The sequence below is a fragment of the Nannobrachium achirus genome (assembly GCF_963921795.1).
Source record: "Nannobrachium achirus genome assembly, chromosome: 24".
Classification (NCBI taxonomy): Eukaryota; Metazoa; Chordata; class Actinopteri; order Myctophiformes; family Myctophidae; genus Nannobrachium; species Nannobrachium achirus.
The window spans coordinates 10,959,349-10,984,383 of record NC_137831.1 but is presented as its reverse complement, the minus strand read 5'-3'; positions in this window follow the sequence as shown (position 1 = coordinate 10,984,383).

Here is a 25,035-nt window from a genome sequence, read left to right as displayed (position 1 = left end):
GGTCACCGGTGACTTTGCTTATAATAAGCTTCTGTTGCACTGGTTTACTTTTGTGTTGTTTGCCTCTTGTGTGCATCTGTGGTCACGCTACTGGTGTGAGGGTTAGAGCTGCTACATATAGTGTTGATTTTGACCGCAAATTTAGATTCAGTTTTTGTCATAATCTTTTGAATAAAATTCTCATTTAATGTCAACTGTTTTAGTTTTAGTCAATTAAATATAACATTTTAGTTGACTAAATCTACTGTACAGTTGATTGTATCAACAAAAATGTATTTTGCTTGGCCTCAATGGCATCGTAAAGGCTACAAGTGCAACAAGCTAGTGTATCTGCTATTTTCGGAGCGCAACACCTACTCGATCTCTTCTCCACTAGTCCCTTCCTTATATTTTAGTCTAGTTTTTATTTGTAGACAAAAACTAATGTTTTAGTCACCATAGCCTGGTTTTTATTTAGTTCTTATTCAGTTTTCATCAGTGCCTGCGACTGCACAGTCTGTAAAACAACAACAACACAAAGGTTCTGTTGTATTGTTGGTTGGTGACCCCCAAAATAATCATATTTTATCTGGGGACCCCCCACCCTGACGAGCACTAAGAGTTGAGGAATTACATTTTGTATAACACTGTTCTATTGTAAAAATAGCAGATCTACATGCTCAACGCGAGGCGTTGTGATCATGTAGATCGGCTATTTTCACAGTTTCTGCCTCTGATATTTGACAATTTGGCCAATGTTTAATTTGTCATTTCAGAGGTATTGGTTTGACACTGTCCGGTCCTGTGTGTGGTGGTGGCATGTCCAAGTGGGACGATGGGCTTTAGCTGAAAGCACACCAAGGTTCCGACATAATCCTCCTCTGAAAGCTCACGCCAGGGTTTATCCTGTGTGTGTGTAGGTGTGTGTGTGTGTGTGTGTGTGTGTGTGTGTGTGTGTGTGTGTGTGTGTGTGTGTGTGTGCGTGTGTGCGCGTGCGTGCGTGCGTGCGTGCGTGCGTGCGTGCGTGCGCGCGCGTGCGTGCGCGCGTGTGCGTGTGTATGATTATTATGTTGATGCTAGAAAGATACTGCAGTGCTTTTCTGTACAGTGCGTGAAGCCTCGATCCTCTCTAGGCCTGGATTTACTTACTATAGGCCACCTATCACTGCCATGGACCATTCCTCCTGCATGTATGGCAAATACATTGGCGTGTGTTGTGGGAATAAAGCTTTGTTCACACATGTGGTTCAGAAGAGCTATAAATCTCAACCTGCATACTGTACACTGTAGTGTGGGTAGACTGTAACTGAGTAAATGCTGTATGCTGCACTAAGCAGATTATAGTTTAATGAGCTTTGCTTGGACCCTTTAAACTGCAAACAAAAAAAATCATTTGGTCTTGACATGTAATGGAGCTAATTGCTACTGACAGACACAGCGGGCATGGTTATAAATGACCATTCGCCCTGTCTAAGGAGCTATATTTTTGTCCACGCCTTACCCCATAGGCCTAAACTTCTTTGCCTTTTTTTAACTATTTTGGAAAACATTTTAAAATACTTCAAATAGCCGATCTACATTGAAACGTTGTGAGCTTTTAGATCAGCTATGTAAAAAGAAGGCATGGGTGAAAATAGGGCCCAAAATACAATCACCTCAAAATTGTACTTAAGTACAGGACTTAATTCACCCTTTGTCAAGTCCCACCTGTTGTCCCGCCCCTCTTCACACCCATTGGTTGCTTTGTCATGGTGGGACACTCAGTGGGACACTCCATCCACTACCATTTTAATTCAGTTGCTTCATATTGTTATTCTGTGTGTTCAATTCTAATTTCAAACTTGGTTTCAGTAAAATGGAGCTGCTCAGTGGCAGTATAGTGACTCATCATGTTTTTAAATGTTTTTATTTCTCCAAAAATTATGTTTTAGTGAATTCAACATAAAAAAGGCGGAACCAGGGCGGGACAAGGCAGATGGAGCATGCTTGTTGGTCAGCCAGGGACCAACCAGAAGGCTAACAAAGGGTGAATTGTACTTAACGCTGCCCAGGATGGACAGTTGGGTGGGCACGCAAACACCACAGTACATCTACCGGTATACACTTTTAGTAAATTGTCCTTATAGTAAAGGGGCCCTTGGCACCGGCCCCATTGGCTAGATCTATAAAATGTCCATGTTCAAGTACAACTTTCCAAAAGAAAAAAGAATGTGATAATAATAGAACCTGGGCTAATTTGTATAAATTGTTTGGATTTAAAAGCCAGGGCCTGGGGGCCTAGAACTAAATATAAAGCTCCAAGGTATAATACAATCTGTCCATTATTTCTGCCCTTTAATAATACCAATTTGGTGATGTCAAAGACAGACCGCGACCTGGCAGTCCCAGGAATTTGGGAGTTAAGTGGAGAGGATGAGTCCAGACCTCAACCCAATAGAACACTTGTGGGATCAACGGGGCGTGCTGTATACTTGCTAGAGTGACCAACAAAACCGCGTTGTCTGACTTGGCAACAAATCGCTTAATGAAATGAACTCATGAAAGGCACTGATTTTCCCTCATTACTGTGGGAGAGTCCGATCATCCAAAACAACTCAAAATACCAAAAGGACAATATTGCAGGGGATTTTAGCCATTTTTGGGCAGGCGACGTTGCTGGAGAAATAAATGTTTTATAATGTTTCAAAAAACAGGATTTAGAGTTTTTTTTAGAATCGGCCTAAATGGGTTAACTGGATGTGAGTGTGTGTGTATGTGTGTGTGCAACAAATAAAAACTAGACTAAAATGTTAGGGAGGGACTAGAGGAGAAGCAATCGAGTAACTAAAAGACAAGTCGGGACGATAGGATGGTTTTCTGTGTACAGTGGGGACTGGGGACTGCATGTATGGTCGTTGTGATGTTATATGGCTATATGTTGTTTTTGTTGTTGTTTTCGAACTGACTTGCAAAGTCATTTTATTTTTGGTTGTGCTCGGGTGTTGGCACTTTGAAAATAGCAGATTTACAAGCTCACAACGCGTCGGCTATTTTCAGTAAGCAACCAAAATGAATCTGTCATTACGACGCTATCAAGGCCCGCCAAAAAAACTGTAGATGTAATCGACTAAAATTGACGCTAAAAGCGCGACTCAAGAAATAGTGAAAATTCCAAACCATAATAACCTTGGAGGACATGAAAGAGATAAGGAGATAGGGCTCTAGTCTACTGTATCCCTTGTGATTGTCTCATGACTGGATGTGTGGCGTCAATGTCATCACTCGTCTCCAGCCCCCATTAGACAAACTAGTGTTGATTCCATCGACTAAAACTATGACGATGTCGAAAAAAGTGCTTCTCGGAGCAGCAATGTTTGGAAGTCGCCAATCAGGATGGAATATGAAGAATCTGACGGATCCGTCTTGATTACATGACTGACGGGTACCGATTTGCGTGATGTTTGCCCTTGCGTGATGTTTGCCCTTGGCCCCCTGATGCCAAGGGCCCCTGGGCAGTGGGCACGTGCCCAAGGTGCCCATATTGTAGATCCGGCCGTGCCTGTGAGTATCCTCTCGCTGTAAACATGTTTTTTAGTGTCTCTGTCTGTTCCTGGAATGATTTATCTGTACTACATATTCTGCGGACTCTATAGAACTGGCTAATAGGTCAACTATTTTTTAGAGGAGTAGGATGAAATGAATCACTTCATCCTACTCCTCTAAAAAATGGTTTACCTATTAGCCAGTTAGTGTGCCGAAAAACCCAAGACGACTGTTTACAATCAACTATAAAAAATAAAAGTACTTCTGCACAACCTATGTTATGTGTGACACAATACTCTCCTTTGGGCAACCATTTAAAAAAAAGTTCAGATCCCTCCCTGGGTCAATTGTTTAAAATTCCCCCCCCCTCTAGTATATAGAAGAGCACCTAATATCAGAGACATTGTGGTAAAATCAGATTTGCCTCCCAAAAAACAACACACTTTTTTAGACGATCTACCTGATGGCAACATAGATGTGGATCTTGTGCCCAGTGTCATTTCACAGAGATGTAATTTTTTCTATCACCCTAGTACAGGACAACAGATTAAAATAAGAGGCAAAATAACTTTCACAACTACTCATGTTATTTACATGCTCAAATGTCCATGTGGGAAAGCATATGTTGGAAAGACATCACAAGCTTTAAAGACAAGGATAGCTGAACACAGGAGCACTATTTGTTTTGGTGATGAAAAAAGCCCAGTAGCTTTACATTTCCAAAAAGCACACCACAATGTCTCATCCTTAAGATATTTAGGAATAGAAAAAGTGCTACCCCCGAGATGGGGAGGGGATATAGACAACCTCTTATTGAAGAGGGAAGTATGGTGGATCTATTATCTGAAAACTATGGCACCAATGGGACTCAATGAAGAGTTTAGGCCTTTTCTATAAGTTAAGAGATATTGTCTACTCTGTTTCTTTTATTATTTGGTGACGTGTTCAAGAAGAGGTTCAGAACAAAGTCGGGGCTTGATAATGCCTCCTCGAATAGGGTTTTGATAATGTAGCTTTTAGAAGATTTTGTATCTTGAAAATTATGGAACTTTAATGTGTATATATTGGTTGAAAATCATGTATAATTATTGTTTTTAAAAATAATCATGTAATACTTTGAATCATGTCCTAATGGTTTCCAAATCTGAATCATGTCTTGTATCATGAATCAGTAATGAAGTAATCATGGATCACTGATTTGCTCCAGCTCACCAGGTGGGGCTAATAATGTTGAATGTGTATCCACCTGTTTCCGCGGGAGTTTACTGGAGATTATTTGGACCTGTTTGGACCACACTTCCGGTTTAACAGCAGACATACAAGCTCACGTCGCGTCGCAGATGCAACCGTTGTGAGCTTGTAAATTCACTCGGCTGCGGCGCCGGAAGCTCGGTACGGGCGTTGGAAACTCGTGGATATAAAGATTGTATTTCCTATTTCCGGTTATACTGAAGAAGACCTTAACCGGTCGAAACGTTTATTTATTTGCTGCTTGACAATAAAAATTTGGAGCGACCAAAAAAGTGAGTGCGAGCTACTTTCTTTGTTCCTAAAAAAGACGCACAGAACATCACGGAACGCAAGGAAAGTATCTTCTTTAGCGCTGACCTTTGTGTGTGTGTGTGTGTGTGCGCGTGTGTATGTGTGTGTGTGTGTGTGTGTGTGTGTGTGTGTGTGTGTGTGTGTGTGTGTGTGTGTGTGTGTGTGTGTGTGTGTGTGTGTGTGTGTGTGTGTGTGCGTGTGTGTGTGTCTCCAGGTTGAAAGAGAGCAGTGCCAGCGAAATGCTGTGGCTGCTCATCTGTGTGTTCGCCCTGGTGGGAGGCAATGGGATTGCGCCACAGGACTCTTCATACATGGAGAGAGGTGAGTCACACTTCTATTGTTCAGTTGTACACACGCGCGCATGAACGCACACACGCGCGCGCGCACACACGCTTGCACGCACGCACACGCGCTTGCACGCACACCTTTTGTTACTTTGATAGCACAAATCATATAGCAGACTTCATATAGCAGACAGAATTATTGCAATGCCGCAAGAAGCATCTTTCCATCTGAATAGTTATCGCTCGGGTCAGTAAAAAAAGAAACGTTCATTTAGGCCTAAAATTTGTGGATGCTTTAACTATTAAAAAATAGCAGATATACAAGCTCACAGCGGGGCACCGAGTGCCTCGCTGCGAGCTTGTAGATCTGCTATTTTTGAAAAATAGTGCAAATTAGAATTTTGACCCGATTCTATGAGTGTCTTTTCCTTCTAAGATTTCTTGAAAAACCTATGTTTCTATGTCAGCAACCTGGCCAGCCATCGTCAAAGAAAAGGTCCTTTTCACTTAAATGGAGCGACACAGTAGTCTTCTTGAGAGACTACTGTGTCAGTGGTTCTCAAACTTTTTCATGTGAAGGAGCCCCAAAATGATATTTATTTGGCCATGGACCACCATCTCAAAATATCTAGTTCCAGGGACCCCCCCAGAAGCAAAATTTGAGTTACAAACGCTCGCTCTGAAAATACATATATTCAAAGATTTGCGCACATTTTCACGACTTTTTTCAAAAATAGCAGATCTACAAGGTCGTGTGAGCTTGTATATCTGCTATTTTTCACTGGTTAAAGCATTCAATAATTCTCGGCCTAAATGGGTTAAATAAACTGACAATGGAGGCCAGCATCTCGTTCACATTCACACCCACAATAATAAGCTATAAGAGCAATAATACGAACAAAATGGAGTCTTCCCGAAGGCTGTGTGCGGCGAGACAAATTATAATGAATAATAATAGCTTACATATAATGGAGCCGTGATTCTTTAACTGTGGGTGTGCAGCGAGAACCACTGTAATGAGAGCAGTTGCGTAACATAACTAAGTACATTTACTCAAGTACTTCACTTTTAATTCTTTACTTTCTTCGGTATTTATAATAATTTTCAGTACTTTTACTTCTACCCCACCACACCTCAAAGGCAAACATTGTACTTTTACGCTTTAATAACTTTAGTTACTAGTTTGGCTAATACTTTGTAGATTTTGATAGATTTTGATAAAACACACTAACCACTTCAGCCCTATATACAGTATATATTTCGTCTATTTGAAAATAGCAGATCGCCTCACAATCGGCTATTTTTTATACTTTTTGAACTTATGAAATCGGACGTTCTGCATAACTAATACTTTCAACTTTTCAGTCAGTTCAGTTGTCTTTCGCATGTTCATATATATTTCATGTATTCCATAAATATTTTTCATCATAATTGTGTTCGTGGCTAAAGCCCCCCCCTAGCCCCCCCGTGGAGCCGTCCCTGCCTGCTTCAGAGGGAAGCAGAGCTGACAGACTGGCTGTCTTTTCTCCCTCTCGGCGGGGATGCATCGGTATCACAGAGGGCCGTCGACCCGTCGTCATGGCTACCGGCGTTATGACCAGGGACGTGCTGGCCATTGGGAAAAGCGGGACAACTCCCGAACGGCCGGTTCATTCCCGGCCTGGTCCCAGGCCGGCCATTAGGAAAAAAAAAAAAAAAAATGTCGGCCTTCATTCCATTTTGGGGGCTGGGCGGCCAACAAAGTAAATCGTCACTGTCGGGCAGAAACCTCGTATCTCCAAGTTTCAAATTTGTACATTTTTTCGCGAAGCAAAGCCCTGCTTCATCATACAAGGCCGTCGCACAAAAGTAGTGAAAACAGCAGATCTACAAGCACACAACGCCTCGCAGCGCGAGGCGTTGTGTGCTTGTAGATTGGCTGTTTTCACTAGTTTAAATCATTTTTTTAATGATAAATACAAAACAAACGGTATTGGACATGCAAGGTTTCCACCCGACAACGACGAAATAGAACTCATGTACAGTAATTGGCCCACTGGCTTGTCACTTGTCATGATCTGAAATGGCAAATCTTTGAGTAGCAGCAGCGCTATAGAGAGAGATCTCTCTCTATAGCGCGCAATGAGGGTCTCTCCAACTCTTTTTCCCGGGCTGAATCAAGGGCCCAGCATGTCCCTGGTTATGACTGTCCATGGGATTGGTTGTGTATGCATGGTCGGAGACCAGACCACAGGTTTATATAGCCGGGGGGCCATGGCAGCCAGGGGGTGCCAGGGGGGCTAAATTGAAAGGAAAATCATTAAAAATATATACAGTAGGTATATGTATATAATATATATATAGCAGATCTACAAGCTCAAAACTCCTTTTGAGTGTGTGTACATACCGGTATGTTACAGTATGTATTAGAATGTAGTAGAATTGAAAAAGGAGCGCTCGTTTTCGAGCTCATCTCTCTCTCTCCCTCTCTCATTGTCAGTTTATAAAGAAAGTTACATATGTGATATATCTGTTGGACCTAGTCTCCACCAGGCTGAAGGCGTGGGGAGACGATGTTTTTCATCCGTCCGTCCATGTGTTACCAGCTAATGTCCGGCATGGTAGGTCCGGTCGCAGCCAAACTGCACACACACTCCCTGGATGCCAATTCAGAACCTCTGCCCCAAATTCTTGTTGTTCTAGCCTCCATGAGGCCGACTTTTGCAAAACACATTTTTGGACAGTACTCCTCTCTCTGGAGATATTATAATCCTGCAAACATATTCACGTTGATGTTTCGCACGAATGAAACCCACTGATTTATAACTAGTTGCAGCCAGCTGGGTGCTCATCGTGTCTTCATCATAATGTAAGCTTGTAGATTAGCCGTTTTCAAGGGAGCGTGTGTGTGAGAGACGTATCATATCGTAGCGCTATTAAATTTATCGTTACCCCTAGTACTTATGTTGTATCTGTTGGTTCTTCTCAGAAGATGCTCTTATTGGAAAGCACCCTGTCTGACGCGGGTTCCTGAGCTGCTTAACAGCCCTACAGTAGGGGCCTTTGTTTCCCTACAGCCCTAGAAGTACAGGCCCGCGCATTCCTTGATGGATTACTTGAGTCCAACTAAAGCCCAATTTATGCTCCGTTGTATGGCGCGGTGCAAAATCAAGCTCAGTAGCCTTGTGGTCAGAGTGTCTGCCCTGAAATTGGGATGTCGGGTGCGATCCTTAGCCAAGTCATTCCAAAGACCCTTTTTATTCATTTGTATGTTTGAGAGGTAAAGCACGTATTAATGAACACACACATACAATGTTGTGTAAATACACCGGATTTAAAAAAAAGCGTAAGTATTGACCTAAAATACAGGACACCCAAGAAAACCAAGAAAACCTACATCTTAGTCTATCTAAAAATATTCACATTGATTGTTGTCCATGATCTATCTTTTTAGTTGGACCTTAAGTGTTGTATTGGTGATTCAATGTTTGGGTAAGCACTCTACAGGAGTTAACAGGTTCAGACAATGGTATTCATATGCATACAGACTCGTTCCTTTGTTAAAACACCCAGTTGTCACACTAAAGTGTATGAATGAATGGACCATTGTAAAGCGCTTTGAGTTGGCAACTTGCTTAGAAAAGCGCTGTAAAAATTCAATCCATTATTATCATTAAAGCGTTTGTAAACGTTGTCAAGGTGTGATCTTGGGGTTGTTTGCATGTCCATGCACGTGAGAGGTGTGACCCTGCTCAGAAAAGATACGGGACGGCCCGCATGACTGGAGTAAATACAACACTGACCTCAACGGGTGTTTCCTAAACCCACTAGGGTTGAGTTAACCTCGCCTACCAGGCTTTCTCCCGGGAGAGAGCCTGGTGCTCGTTCACAACAGACCGTTTGGTTTCCGCCTAAAGCGCGGAAACCACTAGAAGAAGCGGCGTCGCTTTGATTTGGTTCCCACCGTTTGTTTCCCCAATCCCTATTAAAATGCTCGAGTAGCCTAGTGTGGTTTTGCCGGTCACTAAAAGTTGGACTAAAACATGCATATACCAAACTAATTTTTCAAAAGCAAAACTACTCCGCATCGAGGAGTTTATTAGGTAGGCCATAAAAGTATGTCCTTGAGCGCAGGGGAATTATTTTGGGTTAAAACTGTTTCCGGTGGATAGTTCCGGCCAAATTGTAGTCCTTGAGTACTACAACATGACGTTTTGTGGTTTCCGCTCCAGACCGGTTACAAACTCGAAAAGTGAAGTGATCCCAGACTAGGGTTGAGTTAAGATCCGCCTCGCAGAAACGCCCCTCTCAATAATCTTAAGTATGAAAGTGCATATAGTGCGAAGCAATACTACCTATACTGATCCATTACAATAATACACGCAGCATAATACGCCCAAAGCCATATCCAAACCATAACAATTTAACTGATAATCAGTACGTTTTTATATTGAGCACAGTAGTGACAAATGAATAGCTTTCTCAGTACGTTTTTCTCTTTAGCAAAGTTACAAAGTTTTCCCTTTTTTTAAGCACAGTGCAAAGTTGTTGTTTTTTTAGCACAGTTTATTTTGAGCACTGTAGTGACAAATTAATAGCTGTGCATTGTGCAAATGCAGGCTTTTCTCAGTACAAGTTCTAAGATTGTCTTCCTGCCTTTATTAGGACTGACTTTATCCACCATCCATGTGTCCGGCAAGGATTTCAGCCACTCCTGGAAGTTCTCGCGTTTCCGCGAGGCGGGTCTTAACTCAAACCTGGTGGGTTTAGGAAACACGCGACCTTCAACACACTAACAGTGCATGTGTCGTGTTGTTGTTGTTTTTTTCTCCCCCCCCCCCCCCCCCCCCACAGAGGATGTTACGGTGATGACCAGGCCCCACATCTACTACTGCCGCTCCCCCAACATGGAGGACTTCACATGCTGGTGGCATCCCCTCGACAACGTCTCCAGCAGCCGTGACGACGTCACCTACGTGCTCAACTACTCCATAGAGTATGTGTTGTTCCTGGCTCTGGTCCCATAGCGTTAGAAGGAGTTCTCCTTAGGGACATGCTGGGCCCCTGATTCAGCCCGGGAAAAAGAGTTGTAGAGGCCCCCATGTTGTAGAGGCCCCCATTGCACGCTATAGAGAGAGATCTCTCTCTATAGCGCTGCTGCTACTCAAAGATTTGCCATTTCAGATCATGACAAGTGACAAGCCAGTGGGCCAATTACATGAGTTATATTTTGTTGTTGTCGGGTGGAAACCTTATGTCCAAAGCCGTTTGTTTTGTATTTATCATTTTAAAAATGATTTAAACTAGTGAAAACAGCCGATCTACAAGCACACAACGCCTCGCACCGCGAGGCGTTGTGTGCTTGTAGATCTGCTGTTTTCACTACTTTTGTGCAAACAGTTTAATTTTTTACTTTTGTGCAAACAGTTTAATTTTTTCCTAATTGCCGGCCTGGACCGGCCGGGAATGAACCGGCCGTTCGGGAGTTGTCCTGCTTTTCCCAATGGCCAACACGTCCCTGGTTCTCCTTAACGCTATGGGACAGATGAGCCCTTGCGCTCACACCCGCAGCAGCCCAGGCTATTCAACCTCTCGTCTTTAGTAAAACAAATATATCGTCGTTGTCGGGTGGAAACCTTGTATGTCCAAAACCGTTCGTTTTGTATTCATGATTTTAAAACGATTTAATCTAGTGAAAACAGGCGATCTGCAAGCACACAGCGCCTCGCACCGCGAGGCGTTGTGTGCTTGTAGATCTGCTGTTTTCACTACTTTTGTGCGACGGTCTTGTATGATGAAGAAGGGCTTTACTTTGCGAAAGGACGGACACATTTGAAACTTGGAGTTTCTGCCCGACATCGACGATATAATAATAATAATAAAATACACTTTCGCTATGGAGATACAAGGTTTCTGCCCGACATCGACGATATAATAATAATAAAATACACTTTAGCTATTCACCAAAACTAAGGCGGTTTTAAGATGTTGAAAAGCCTATAGTGGGAACACTCAGAGCCCCCTGACTGGACTGGGACATAAATTCGGTCCTGGCATCTTTGCTCAGACCGGCCCACCAGAGCCAGCGTGCAAATAGGCTACTCTACCGACTCGTCGCGTCGAGGCACATACTGTACTTGTAAGACACCTCAGGGTGACATGCGACCTCGCCCTAAAGGGCGAGGTCGCGCCAATTCTTGACTATCTGGCCAACCACAGTGTTTCTCTGACGATTCTAGTTGTTATCATTCTGGGGGGAGTTTGTTCATGTTTTTGTGAGGGTATCAACCCTAGGAGACACGGGGAAACCTGCAAACTCCACACAGAAAGGCCCTATCGCCAACCCCATCGAGGGTGTGAGCGATGGGGCCTAAACATGGAAATGTGGAGAACACTATATATGGAGATAGTCCAGTCCATCATGTCATAATGGGACTACCGTCATAGACAGTAGCCATTGTTAGGCCGGAGTCAATGGCTGTGTCTATGACGGTAGTTCCATATGAGATATTGGACTAGACTATCTCCATATATAGTGTTATCCACATCTCCATGTTAGGACTCATATATGGGCATAAAAAGTATGTCATGTGACATCACTTCCTGTACAGACAGTCAGCCATTGACTCCGGATTAACAATGGCTACTGTCTATGACGGTAGTCCCATATGACATATTGGACTAGACTATCTCCATATATAGTGTTATCCACATCTCCATGTTTAGACAGCCAATGACTCCGGCCTAACAATGGCTACTTTCTATGACGGTAGTCCCATATGACATGATGGACTGGACTATCTCCATATATAGTGTTATCCACATTTCGTGTAGCCGCCCTGTACAGGAAGTGATGTCACAACTCGCTGACATCACACTGACATCACAGAGGATACGGAAGGACGGTCACGAGGATACGGAAGGAAGGAAGGAAGGACACTCAAGCGACACGATTCTTCAGAGTATATGCGACCTTCGGTCGCAACGACCTTCGGTCGCAATAAATACACAAGCTCTTAATACCACCACGTTTACAGAACAACATAAAAGATAACTACACAACCCAAAGACAACTACACAATCCATAAATTGTATAAGTTAGCCTACAGTAGGCCCACTCACCAACAAGGGGAGTATATGAACATGATTCATGCCAAAATGTGTCTGCATGCAATGTAATCAGAACTTTGGCTAGTTAGCTAATGAACGGAACAAGCATATATGATCTGAGAATTGGATCAACACTTGGGTTGTATTATATTTTAGAAAGTTGTATTTAATTGCTCAATATGCAGTATACTGTATAGGTTATAGAGAGCATGACATAAGAGGAAATGCTTGTGCTGTTTTATTGTAACAGCTTTTGTATTAACATTTCTAAGTCTTAATAATAATTGTACAACCTGTGATAATGCTGAAATTGAAAGGCCAAAACAATACACTGTGGTTGAAACAATAGGTGTAGCCTAGTACTACGGTATACAGTATGTACAGGTGGCTTATCTCCCGATTAGGGAGTCTTACTGGTAGTTATAATATGTAATGTTTCTATTCATTGAAGTCTCCAGCTCAACTTGAGCTGAACCTTGGGTGGCATGTCTCACATGGCATCAGAGAAGTGCCGGTCTGCAGCGAGGCGCCACTCGGAGCCATAACAGCGTGCATGGGGTAATTGGCATGAATTAGATTGCATTCTCGGCCCCGCTTGACCTCTGAGGTGTCTGAGCTGAAAAGATGATGCGATTGTCGATAAGGGCAAGGAGCCCCCGGTGTCAGCCAGGATTATGTGGTCACTCAGATTAGCAAAATGTGTTTTAATCTGGATCTGATCACAGATTACACGCTTTGTGGGTGTGATGAATATCACACCCACAGGGCAAACTGTCTCGAGAGAGTTTGCCCTCCTGGCCCCCAAGCTGTGGAATAAACTCCCTGTCGCACTTAGAACAACGGACTCACTCGCTAGCTTTCGCCGTGGACTGAAGACTCACCTTTTCAGACTCCACCTAAACCCTTAGCACTACTGAAACACTCAATGACCATACTGTACATGAAGCTATAGAACACTATATATGGAGATAGTCCAGTCCATCATGTCATAATGGGACTACCGTCATAGACAGCTAGTTAGCATTTGTTTTTAGGTTTTTAGAAACTTTTTTCTTGACTGATTATTTTTGTTTTCTAGATAGATATTCATTTGTTATATTGCTGTTGATGTACTGACATATTATCTTGTTTATTATTGTGATGTTTTATCTGCTTATTATAAATCGCTTTGGATTAAAAGTGTCTGCTAAATGCCTAAACTGTAAACTGTAAACTGTAATATAATGATTTTTTTTCAAGGAGTTGATCGATTTATAAAACTAGTGGACTTTAGCATTTGGCCTTTCTTGTCTTTTAGTCTTTGTAATAGAGATTGTATGCAGATACCCACACAAACTCAATGACTTGTCTGTTCTACCAAAGTATGCTCTGAAAAGAAATCTACAAACTCACAGTGCGTCACGCCCCTGTCCACACGTGACCATCCACTCAAGGCTTCCGCTAAACGGCCGCTAACCCCACACCCTGCTCAGAGCTACTGTGTGCTAGAGATGGATTTATTTTTTTAATTGTTATCACTGGTTAATGGATGGAACAACATCAGATTATGTCAAGAAAAGCGCTGGTCCGAAATTCCCCTTTAAGTATTACCTTGTTTGTCGTTATATATTGCAGTGGTCGCTTGCCCGCTTGCCCGGGGCAGGTAAATAATATGGTCGGGCACGTGAAGTTTGATACCAGGTTGCCCGACCGGGCAAGTTCCCATTTTGATTAACATAATATTAAATCTGTGTCTTTAGCCTACTTGAACGGGGCTATAGTGTTCCGTCTATCTCTCTCGCTCTCTCTCTCTCCCCGTCCCTCCCTCCACACACACACACACACACACAACGAACTGCAGTGATCTCAGTCGAAAACAGCTATTCTACAAGGCGCACAAACTTACAAGTGGCCAAGACCTGAGGGCAAGTAGAACATGACCTGTACTTGCCCGACGGGCAAGTGCCTCTGAGACCTTAGTGTCCCTGTATTGCTATTGTTAGCCCAGTCTGTAGAGCATGTTTGAGTAACAAACACACCCCTTCTCTCCTTGAATCTCCTTGAATCTTTGAAGTGCCCTTTTCACTCAGGAGTGCGTTTGTTTTGTTTTCACTTGCAGTAAGGAGCCCATGCACGAGTGTCCCGACTACGTGACTGGGGGGCCCCACAGCTGCCACTTTGACAAGAGACACACGTCAGTGTGGACGATATACTGTATGACTGTCACCGCCGTCACTCCCTTCTGGAACTACACTTCCCATCAGCACTGCCTGGACGTGGCAGACATCGGTAAGGACTCGGAGACATGATTTATTTGAACAGCGCTTTTCCAATGATAGTTACAAAATGCTTTCAAGTACTGGACGTGACAACGGGGCCGTGGCGCTGCACCGCGGTAATCCTTATCACGTCATAATGTTTTTAAATGATAAATACAAAACGAACGGTTTTGGACATACAAGGTTTCCACCCAACGACGACATGCATCAGCTAAAATGGTAAATGGTGCATTTATATAGTGCTTTTATCCAAAGCGCTTTACATAGATTGTGCATTACATTCACCCATTCACGCACACATTCATACACCGGTGGCGGAGGAAACCATGCAAGGCACCAACCTGCTCACCGGGAGCAATTAGGGGTTCAGAGTCTTGCCCAAGGACTCTTCGACATTAACTCAGGGGGAACCCGGATTCGAACTGGGAACCCTTCGGGAACCCGTCGTGCTCTAATAACGGTTTCTCTACCCCTGAGCTATGCCGCCCCCCTCAGCTAACACCAGTCAGCGTCCCACAACCTGAGATGCTGACCCACATTGTGACTGGCAGGCTCCAGTGGAAGCGATCAGGGCTCCTGTGACATTGCAACACCTGTAAAAGTCTCCCGTCTCCCATCTTAACCCATCTTTTGCCTAAACCGGCCACAGCCATGTTTACTCTGATTAACGGTGCTCTGCCACGGCTGAGTAACCAGGTGTACACCTGCTCCGGCGGGCGCTGGTGACCTAAGAAACTCCATATCCCATGATGCAACCTGGTCGCAATTGTGACCCAGTTTCACTTCCTCATTCAGAGCCACTGTGTCCATGCTGGAAAAACAGCTGTTTTCTCCCCTTTTTCTTCCCTACCGTCTACCCACGTCGCGCGTCCATTTCAGCTACTTTGGTGAAGCATGGATTTTACCATATGGATTATGTTTTCCCCGCGTAACACGGCCATGAACTGGGGTGGGCACGCACACTGTGTGCGCAGCGTGCACAGAGCGCTCCAGAATCAGGTCAATATTATATAAAAAAGCCAGCCTTGGCAGTGAATAGTGTATTGTTTTGGCGACGCGATGGCAAGTGTTGTGTTAAGCACAATTAAGTAAATGCACTTTACGTTACTTTACACCACAGATTTTTCGCCACAAAATAAGACTTACACAATGCCCACACTGTTCTACCAAAGTTCAACATGGCTTTGTTTGGACGGTCATAACTGGCTTTATTTTTTACAATGTTTACAGTGTCTCGCTCACAGTGGAAAACCTCACATTGTGAGCTTGTAGATCTGCTACTTTCATACGATTTGAAAACTTGAAATGGCACAGTCTGCATTACAACCACTTTTACATTACATTTCGATACCAATGCTTTGGAAAAATGCTCACTTTTCACTCGAGTAAAACGTTCAAGTACCTTTTTTTTTCACCGCCGGTTTTCCACAGCAGGCACATGCACACATAGACATCAGCCCTTTTATCCGTCTGTAAAAAGTGCCCTCTCAAGATCATGAATACAGTTTTTACTATGGTGAAAATGCCATACCTGAAGGCAGCATTCAAAAGTTAGTTAAATGTGGTATCAAGTACCGAAAATAGCCGGCCTCCAAGCTCACAACGCATTGCCCTGCGACGCGTTGTGAGCTTGGAGGTCTGCTACATTATTTTCGATATTTTCACCAAAAGGTAGCCTGACACTCAGCCTGAATTGACATTTCGTTCGCTTCCCCCCAGGGCGATTGCAGGGATGGGCGTTGCCAAAAAGAGGCAGTCTTCAGCGATTGGTTCACCGACCAACACATGACATAGTGTTGTTATCATGGTTGTTATGTGTGACTGGCTAGTGGCTAGCCTGTTGCTTGCTAGTGCTACTTGCTAACCAAAGAAACAGTCAGAATAGGAGCACTACGAACTAGTAATCAAACACAACATAACATGCCTGCTACTGGTGTTTCATAGCGAGATCGATACTATCGCATTTTACCGCAATTTACCGCATTTTATCGCGACGCGATGCGCGGTATGGTACGGCGGCGGCGCTGGTGTACTTGGAAACACACATGAGTTCTGGGAAACCCCCACCCACGCTGATCACAAGACGCTGATTCACGACGCTGATTCGCCGATCGGATTTTCAACCGAGGCAGGCCTCCTCAATGAGAGCGATTCTAGACCTGAATCGCAGAAACAAAAAAATTAAAGGGGTGTGGCTAGCGATTCAGGGTCTGGAACTAGGCTAACCAAAAGGCCCTTTTTAAAAATTTCAGCCCCTGCCTCTCTAACGTTCTCTGCACGTTCCTGTTCCACAGTGCAGGTGGAGGCGCCCGTCAACCTGACCTACAGCCTGAGCGACGCCGGTGAAGACGAAGTGGGCCACAACGCGCGCTTCTCCTGGGCCTACCCGGCCCCGTCTGCCCTGGAGAACGGCTGGATCACCCTGATCTACGAGCTGCAGTACCGCCACATGGCCCAGCCCCACAACTGGAAGGTATGGGCAGTAGGGCTGTCACGATATGACATTTTACATGACGATTAATTGTCGCTCAAATAATTGCGATTAACGATTTAATTGTGTTTTTGTCGTTGACAATTACATTTCTGTTTGGCTTCTAGGCTTTGAAGTTGCACATGGCAGATTTGACACATAACCTAAATATACAAAGAAATTACTGACATTTAAATTACTGATATTTAACAACTTTATACTTAAAAAAGAACATTGATAGTGGAAATAGCCGATCTACAAGCTCACAACGCGTCGCGATGCGACGCGTTGTGAGCTTGTAGATCTGCTATTTCCACTTTTTTCTTTTACTTTAAAAAACCAATATGCACAGTTTTCAACATGGAAACGATTATGACGATTATGAAAAATAATCGCGATTATGTCAAATAATTTGCGATTCGACGATTATGTAATAATTGTGACAGCCCTAATGGGCAGTGGGTGTAGCAGTGGTCCCAAGCACTGGGTCGGGACCCATTTGTGGGTCGTGGACACATTTTTATGGGTCCCTTTGGTTTTTGTTTCCTACATTTAGATTATCAATTGTTATTATTTAGAAATATTTTCAAAAGACATTCCAAAAAAGCTATTTTTTTTTAAATGAATTAAAAACGAAATTCAAAGATTTTTTGGAGTAATCTGATGAAGAAATCAAAGAAAAATCTAAGAAATTCCATTAATTAGTCAACAAATGTTTAAGAAGTAGTGAACATAGCCGATCCTCTAATTTCTCTTTTGGGTCACAGGCTAAAAGGTTTGCGAACCACTGGTGTAAAGTAAGTACATTTACTTACTGTAAGCACTGCACTTAAAGGGGCGAGAAACCCCGCCTCTTTATTTGTTTTATCAGAATTCAGATTATGAAAAGAAATCTAAAATGTAGGCGTGGTTATCTGTTGTTGTGGGGGGACGGGGCGGAGTTGAGCGTGCATATCATTATACTCTAGCCCAGTGGTTCTCAACCTGTGGGTCAGGACCCCTAGGGGGGTCCCCAAATTATTTTGGGGGGTCCCCAGATGATTAACTTCATGTACAACATTGTTTTCTCACTCGACAGTAAACAAACCAGCATAAAGTTTAAGTGTATAGAGGGTATCTGCCCATTTCTAAAGTGACAATTTAAGAACTTAAATGAAAAATGTTCTAAATTGTCAAATATTCGAGTCAGAAAATCTGAAAATAGCCGATCTACATGCTAACGCCTCGCGTTAGGCGTTGTTAGCATGTAGATCTGCTATTTTCACAATAGAACCGTGTTATACAAAATGTAATGCCTCAACACTTAGTGCTCGTCAGGGTGGGGGGGTCCCCAGTTCAAATATGATTATTTTGGGGGTCACGGCCTGAAAAGGTTGAGAACCACTGCTCTAGCCAGTGCCACAAGGAAGCTGTCCACACTTGCTGTCTGCATTTCGGAAACAGAAATTAAAACTAGCCATTGCAGGTGTAAACATTATAAAGATTCCGCAACTCCATGGTGTATTTACCGGTAAGAATTTGCAAGTCTTTTACAAACAAGCTGTCTGAGCTTTAATCCATGTTCCATCTTTCTCCACCTGTGCTCTGTGGACTGTTTACTGCTCAACACATCGAGCTGTCTTATCCATGGGGACAACCGGAGCGATGGACACTGGTTACCAGCGGCTGGTAGCACTGTCGGCTGTTTTCTGACTGTGTGTGTGTGTGTGTGTGTGTGTGTGTGTGTGTGTGTGTGTGTGTGTGTGTGTGTGTGTGTGTGTGTGTGTGTGTGTGTGTGTGTGTGTGGTGACTGGTGACAGTGCGCACACACACACAACGTTCACGGAAAATAGACGATCTACTGTACAAGCTCACAACGCATCGCGGAAGCAACGTGTTGTGAGCTTGTAGATATTTTTTTTACTTTTTACATTTTGAATTCCGGACGTTAACTTGTAACATAGTGTTTCTACATCGCAGTATTGATGCTTCCAACATGTAACCAGTGTTTCCACCACTGAGACGAGCAGCTTCCAGCCACATAACAGCGTTCTCTCACGGGCCACGGCATGTGAACACGGTGGTGATTCGGCTCAGAACGAGTCAACGACCATTGAACATACTAATATGATAAAACACCAAATATGAAGAAACTTGTGACTTGTGAGAGAGAACCAGATAACACAGACACCACAGTGCGTGTAACTGTGGGCGGTCTGCTGACGGAGTGTCTGCTCTCTGGCTGCAAGTAAAGTGAAACCACGCCCCACACCCCTGAATCCACAAGCCTATGGGCAAATTGAACCATACCATTGCTCCCTATCACAAGTGATTCTTTGATAAAATATATATTTATAGAAAAAGTGATTTTGGGTATTTTACTAAATGATTGATAGTTAGGAACCAAATGGGCCCTTAAGGGTCTGTAACTCTGAGAATGTTCCCTTTGTACACTCTCAGTTGAAATAACACTGAGGATCTTACAGTGTAGTTTAGGGCAGTGGTTAATCATCTGGGGGGTCCCCAGATGATTAACTTGATGTGCAACATTGTTTTCTCACTCAGCAGTAAATAAACCAACATACGGTACTGTAGAGTTTAAGTGTATAGAGGGTATCTGCACATTTCTAAAGTGACAATTTAAGGACTTTTTAATACCTCTAAAATGACAAATTAAGCATTGGCTAAATTGTCTCATATTAGGGGCAGAAATTGTGAAAATAGCAGATCTACATGCTCACAACGCCTCGCAACGTCACAATTTTCACAATAGAACCGTGTTATACAAAATGTTAATGCCTCAACTCTTAGTGCTCGTCAGGGTGGGGGGGTCCCCAGTTGAAATATGATTATTTTGGGGGTCGCGGCCTGAAAAGGTTGAGAACCACTGGATTAGGGTATCGAATGGAGGTATGTGTTCTATACTGTATATCGTCTACTATGCCCGACAACAACGATATTTGTCTTAAGCTTGTTACTGTAACTTCTGAATGTCCCCCTCTCTCCTCTTCCCCTTGCCCAGGTGAAACAGCGTCTGCGTGAGTCTCACATAGAGCTGCTGGGCCTGCCCGTGGGAGACTATGTGGTGCGGGTTCGATGCCGCTCGCGCAACAGCGAGCTCTGGAGCCGATGGAGTCCCACGCTGACCTTGACCATCCCTGCCAGGCCGCCCGCAGGTGAGCAGCTGCCATGGCACGATGGCGGCTGATGCTGACTGGTGATGATAATAATTCATAATAATTATCGATGACAGTAGATAAGAAATGCAAGTTAACTCATTCACTGCCTGAATATTTAACCAAACTACAAAAAAAAATGCAGGTTATTTTTCGTTTTTCATACCTTTTTAAAGTAGTCGCGGCATATCCATTTCAAGTAAGAGCCAGTAGATTGTACCCGATCCACACGCACACCATGCCACGGAGTGGATGGCAAAAGACTGCACGTGAATCCATCAAACCGTTCGGGAGATATAAGCTAGTTGGTTAGCTTTGTTTATGCTACGGACGCGAGACAGGATCAGCAAAGAAAGAAATGGGTGTTTTCCTGCAGAATTTAACTTGAGGCTGCTTCTTATCACCTGACTGGGGGGAGTTTCCCCAGTAGGACGTAGCACGGGGAAGACACATGTTATTCCAACCAGTTCCTTTCCCCTCCATCAGGCGCCTGGCTAACCAGTGGGAGGCAGTATACTGTAGAGACCAGGATTACTGAAGTAATCCAAAGTTAACCTGCCTTGAGATGGACCCCGATCAGGAAGAGAAAGAGGGGCAGACCAAAGAACAGCTGGTGAAGGCCAGTGATGATGGAGCTGAAGAAGATTTATTATTTATTAAACAAGTGTTTTTGGGTAGTCTCTTTTGAAGTTCCCAGGTATTGTTATCTTAATTCAGTTTGTCCCACTGTTGAGCACAAAGCCCTTCTACCCACAACTGGCTGAAGAACATTGGACTTCTTGCTGTGACATCATGGTAGTGATGTCATAGTACTGATGAGAAAATGTAAAGCTAATACAATTGCACTTATTGACATCATCACACAATGGCTATCATAAAGACATCATCACAACCCTGTAATTGTCCTTTATTAAAACTGAATTGACAAATAAACAATAGCCATTTAGCAAGAAGAAAATCTCCCAGAACACCATTGGTGAGAACTACCGATGTTTTCTTGGACGGTACTTCTGAATCGAGGCCCAAAGAGACCCTTCCGTGCTGCTGTCATAGTGGAGCACAAGGTGTTTTCCTTTTGTGAGGACAACAATGACAGAGATCACATTGAGGTTCATGTCTTCAACACTGTGTCTTTGTGCTGGATGAAGTTGTCTCCAGTTACACCTGGAAGAAGAGAACTTCACCTTGAGGTTCCCTCCAGTCGCTTCTTCCACACAGCTGTTCTCATAGAATATACCATCTACATCTGGGGAGGGCGTATTACCAAAACACATGGGAACTGCAACTTTCTTTATGCATTTGATGTAGACACCCACCAATGGTTTAGGCCCAACGTTTCTGGAACTGTTCCAGAGGCGAGGGAGGACCACTCTGCCTGTGTCTTGGAAAAGGTCATGTTTATCCATGGAGGATGGAACTGGACTGATGGATACTATAATGACATCTACAAGATAGACACAAACACAATGGTCTGGTCTTTAATTAACACCAGAGGAACTCCACCACCTTCTTCAGAATGTCACTCTGCCACCATCATTGGGACAAAGATGATTGTATTTGGGGGTGGGAGCCATTACAATAACTCCTACAAGAATACTATCAGAGTGTTTGACACAGAGACCAACTGCTGGCTGAACACGCCTTCAATACAGCTTCTTCCAGAAAAATGCAGGAGTCATTCAGCCTTTGCCTACAATGGAGAGCTGTACATATTTGGTGGCTACAGTTGGAGCATGAAAAGCTTAAATGATCTGTGGAAATTAAACCCAGAGACCTTCTCCTGGACGAAGGTTAAGCCCAAAGGAAAAGGCACTTGTGAGATGCATAGGATGTGCTGTTGCATGGTGGGAGATCGTGTCATTCTCTTTGGAGGAAATTACAAACCTGATGACTTGTACATCTTAGACTTAAGTCCTAGTCTGAAGACGACATGCAAGCTAGCTGTTATTCAGTACGGACTGGAGCGGTCTGGACTCCCACACAACATCAGGTGGGAACTGGCAGCCATGACTACCAACAACAACACATAAAATAACATATAACCCCAGGGCTCCACTGGCGGCGTCGCGTTGCTCTGCGTCTTGACGGCGTCATTGACGCCGTCACTTTGACGTCCGACCGGCTCCACCGCAGCGCAGCGGCTGTGACTGTGTGAGGTATTCATTCTATGGCCAATATAGCCCATTTCCAAAACAACATGAAAATCACTTTCAAACAGGAATAAAACTATTTGTGACCTGAATGTGAACGTATAGAGCACACTATGTTCACAGCAGAGAGCAGCAATGCACCACTGACCACTTTGTTTTGTCATGATTATAGCCTGTTGTATTTATACATAAATTTACATAAAAAATATGCTAGGATTTTTGGGACATCTAGTCACCCTTGTGAATGGATAGCCAACAGCAGAAACGCACGTATATAGCCTACATTTAAATATACAAAGCATTTATTCATATTTTATACATGACTGGACGTTGTGGACGCCGTCAAAAAATTTAACCGGGGCGATTTTCGAGTTTGGACGCCGTCACCGGAGCGTCCGACGTTGACGTCGCCGTCGGCAGTGGAGCACCCTTCATAGATTAAAGCGGGAGCGTTCCCAGCGTTGACGTTGACGCGACGCTCGACGCGCCCGGTGGAGCCGGGGGGTAAGGAAAACATACCCCCCTGCTCCCCAAGAAAGAAAGAAATAAAACAAATAGTACATCTTCCTGATGAAGGTCTGAACAGACACAGGATTCTCTTCTTCATGGTCACAGCCCGAGTCATCAACTCATAACCCATGCCTAGCGACGGTCACTGAAACAAAAAAACACTCTTCAATGTTTCTTCAACAGACACGTTATGTAATGCTTTGGTCATATATAATTATCCCTTATTTAATATACTAGAAGCTGAAGGGCGGCCCAGCGTCTAGTCGGCGACCTGGCCAACTCGGAACAATGTAAATAGGGAATGAATGCCCCGCCCTTTAATGCAAACCCCATTATACCTGTTTTCATAGGACCCGTTTTGACCATCTGTCTGCCTGTGTCCATTTATGCCCATATATGGAGATATCTGTATCTGTCTGTCTGTCTGTCGGCGTCCATTTTATGTCCATATATGGAGATCACTGCAGTTATAGTTCTGGGTCCATTTTATGCCCATATATGGAGATATCTGTCTATCTGCGTCCATTTTATGCCCATATATGGAGTATCTGTCTGTGCCTCCAACTGTGTTGCAGACACAGTGCCGGTTCCCCCTTTAATGCAAACCTCATTATACCTGTTGTCATAGGACCCGTTTTGAACATCTGTTTGCCTGTGTCCATTTATGCCCATATATGGAGATATCTGTATCTATCTGTCTGCGTCCATTTTATGCCCATATATGGAGATCTTTGACCATCTGTTTGCCTCTGTCCATTTATGTCCATATATGGAGATATCTGTATCTGTCTGTCTGCAATCCATTTTATGCCCATATATGGGGGCATTCATTTTATGCCCATATATGGAGAACGCGCGTGCCCGTGGGACGAACATCTGTATCTGTCTGTCTGCGTCCATTTTATGCCCATATATGGAGATCTTTGACCATCTGTTTGCCTCTGTCCATTTATGTCCATATATGGAGATATCTGTATCTGTCTGTCTGCAATCCATTTTATGCCCATATATGGGGGCATTCATTTTATGCCCATATATGGAGAACGCGCGTGCCCGTGGGACGAACGGTTCTCGAGATACGCGGATTACATACATACATACACACTCACAGAGATTTTTTGTTGACTCATGTGGCGTACGTGATGTCAGAGCCTTTTATGAAGTGATGTCACAATGAGTCAGAGCTTTCGCCGATTTCCTCCGGAACAGCCTGATGTCAACAATCAACCCCGCATAAGGATATTCCGAACGTTTCGCGCCGGTTCGGGAAAACCGCAAATCTATGGTTTAGTGATGAGTCATCACTTTTCAGAGTTTTGTGGGGGCTGAGGTGGGGTATGAAATGTGGTATATTGTTTTTTTTTTTTTTTTTTTTTTGGGCCTAAAATATTTTCTATATACATACAGTCATGAATCCACCTGCTGGATTCTGAATCCATTGCAAGCCTTTGTTTGGCATGAAAAACATTCCATGGGCTACAAAACAGCCCCAGAAAACTATGGATTAGTGATGAGTCATCACTTTTCACAATTTTTGTGGGGGGCATTTTATCCCAAGGAATGTTTTTCATGCAAAACAAATGCTTACAATGGATTCAGAATAATTAAAAAAAAACTAGTTTGACCCTTCACATGCTACTTAAAGCAGATTTTTTGGGGGTATTTATTTTCCACAGTAGTATAGTGCAGTGGTTCTCAACCTTTTCAGGCTGGGACCCCCAAAATAATCATATTTGAACTGGTGACCCCTCCACCCTGACAAGCACTAAGAGTTGAGGCATTACATTTTGTATAACACGGTTCTATTCTGAAAATAGCAGATTTACATGCTCACAACGCCTCGTGTTGCGAGGAGTTGTGAGCATGTATATCGGCTATTTACACAATTTCTGTCTCTAATATTTGACAATTTGGGCAATGTTTGATTTGAAAGAGTCCTTAAATTGTCACTTTAGAAATGTGAATCTACCCTCTATACCCTCTAATAATTTGGGGACCCCCCTGGGGGTCCCGACCCACAGGTTGAGAACCACTGATATAGTGTATAGTGAGTAAATGAGCCCAAACTTTTACCCC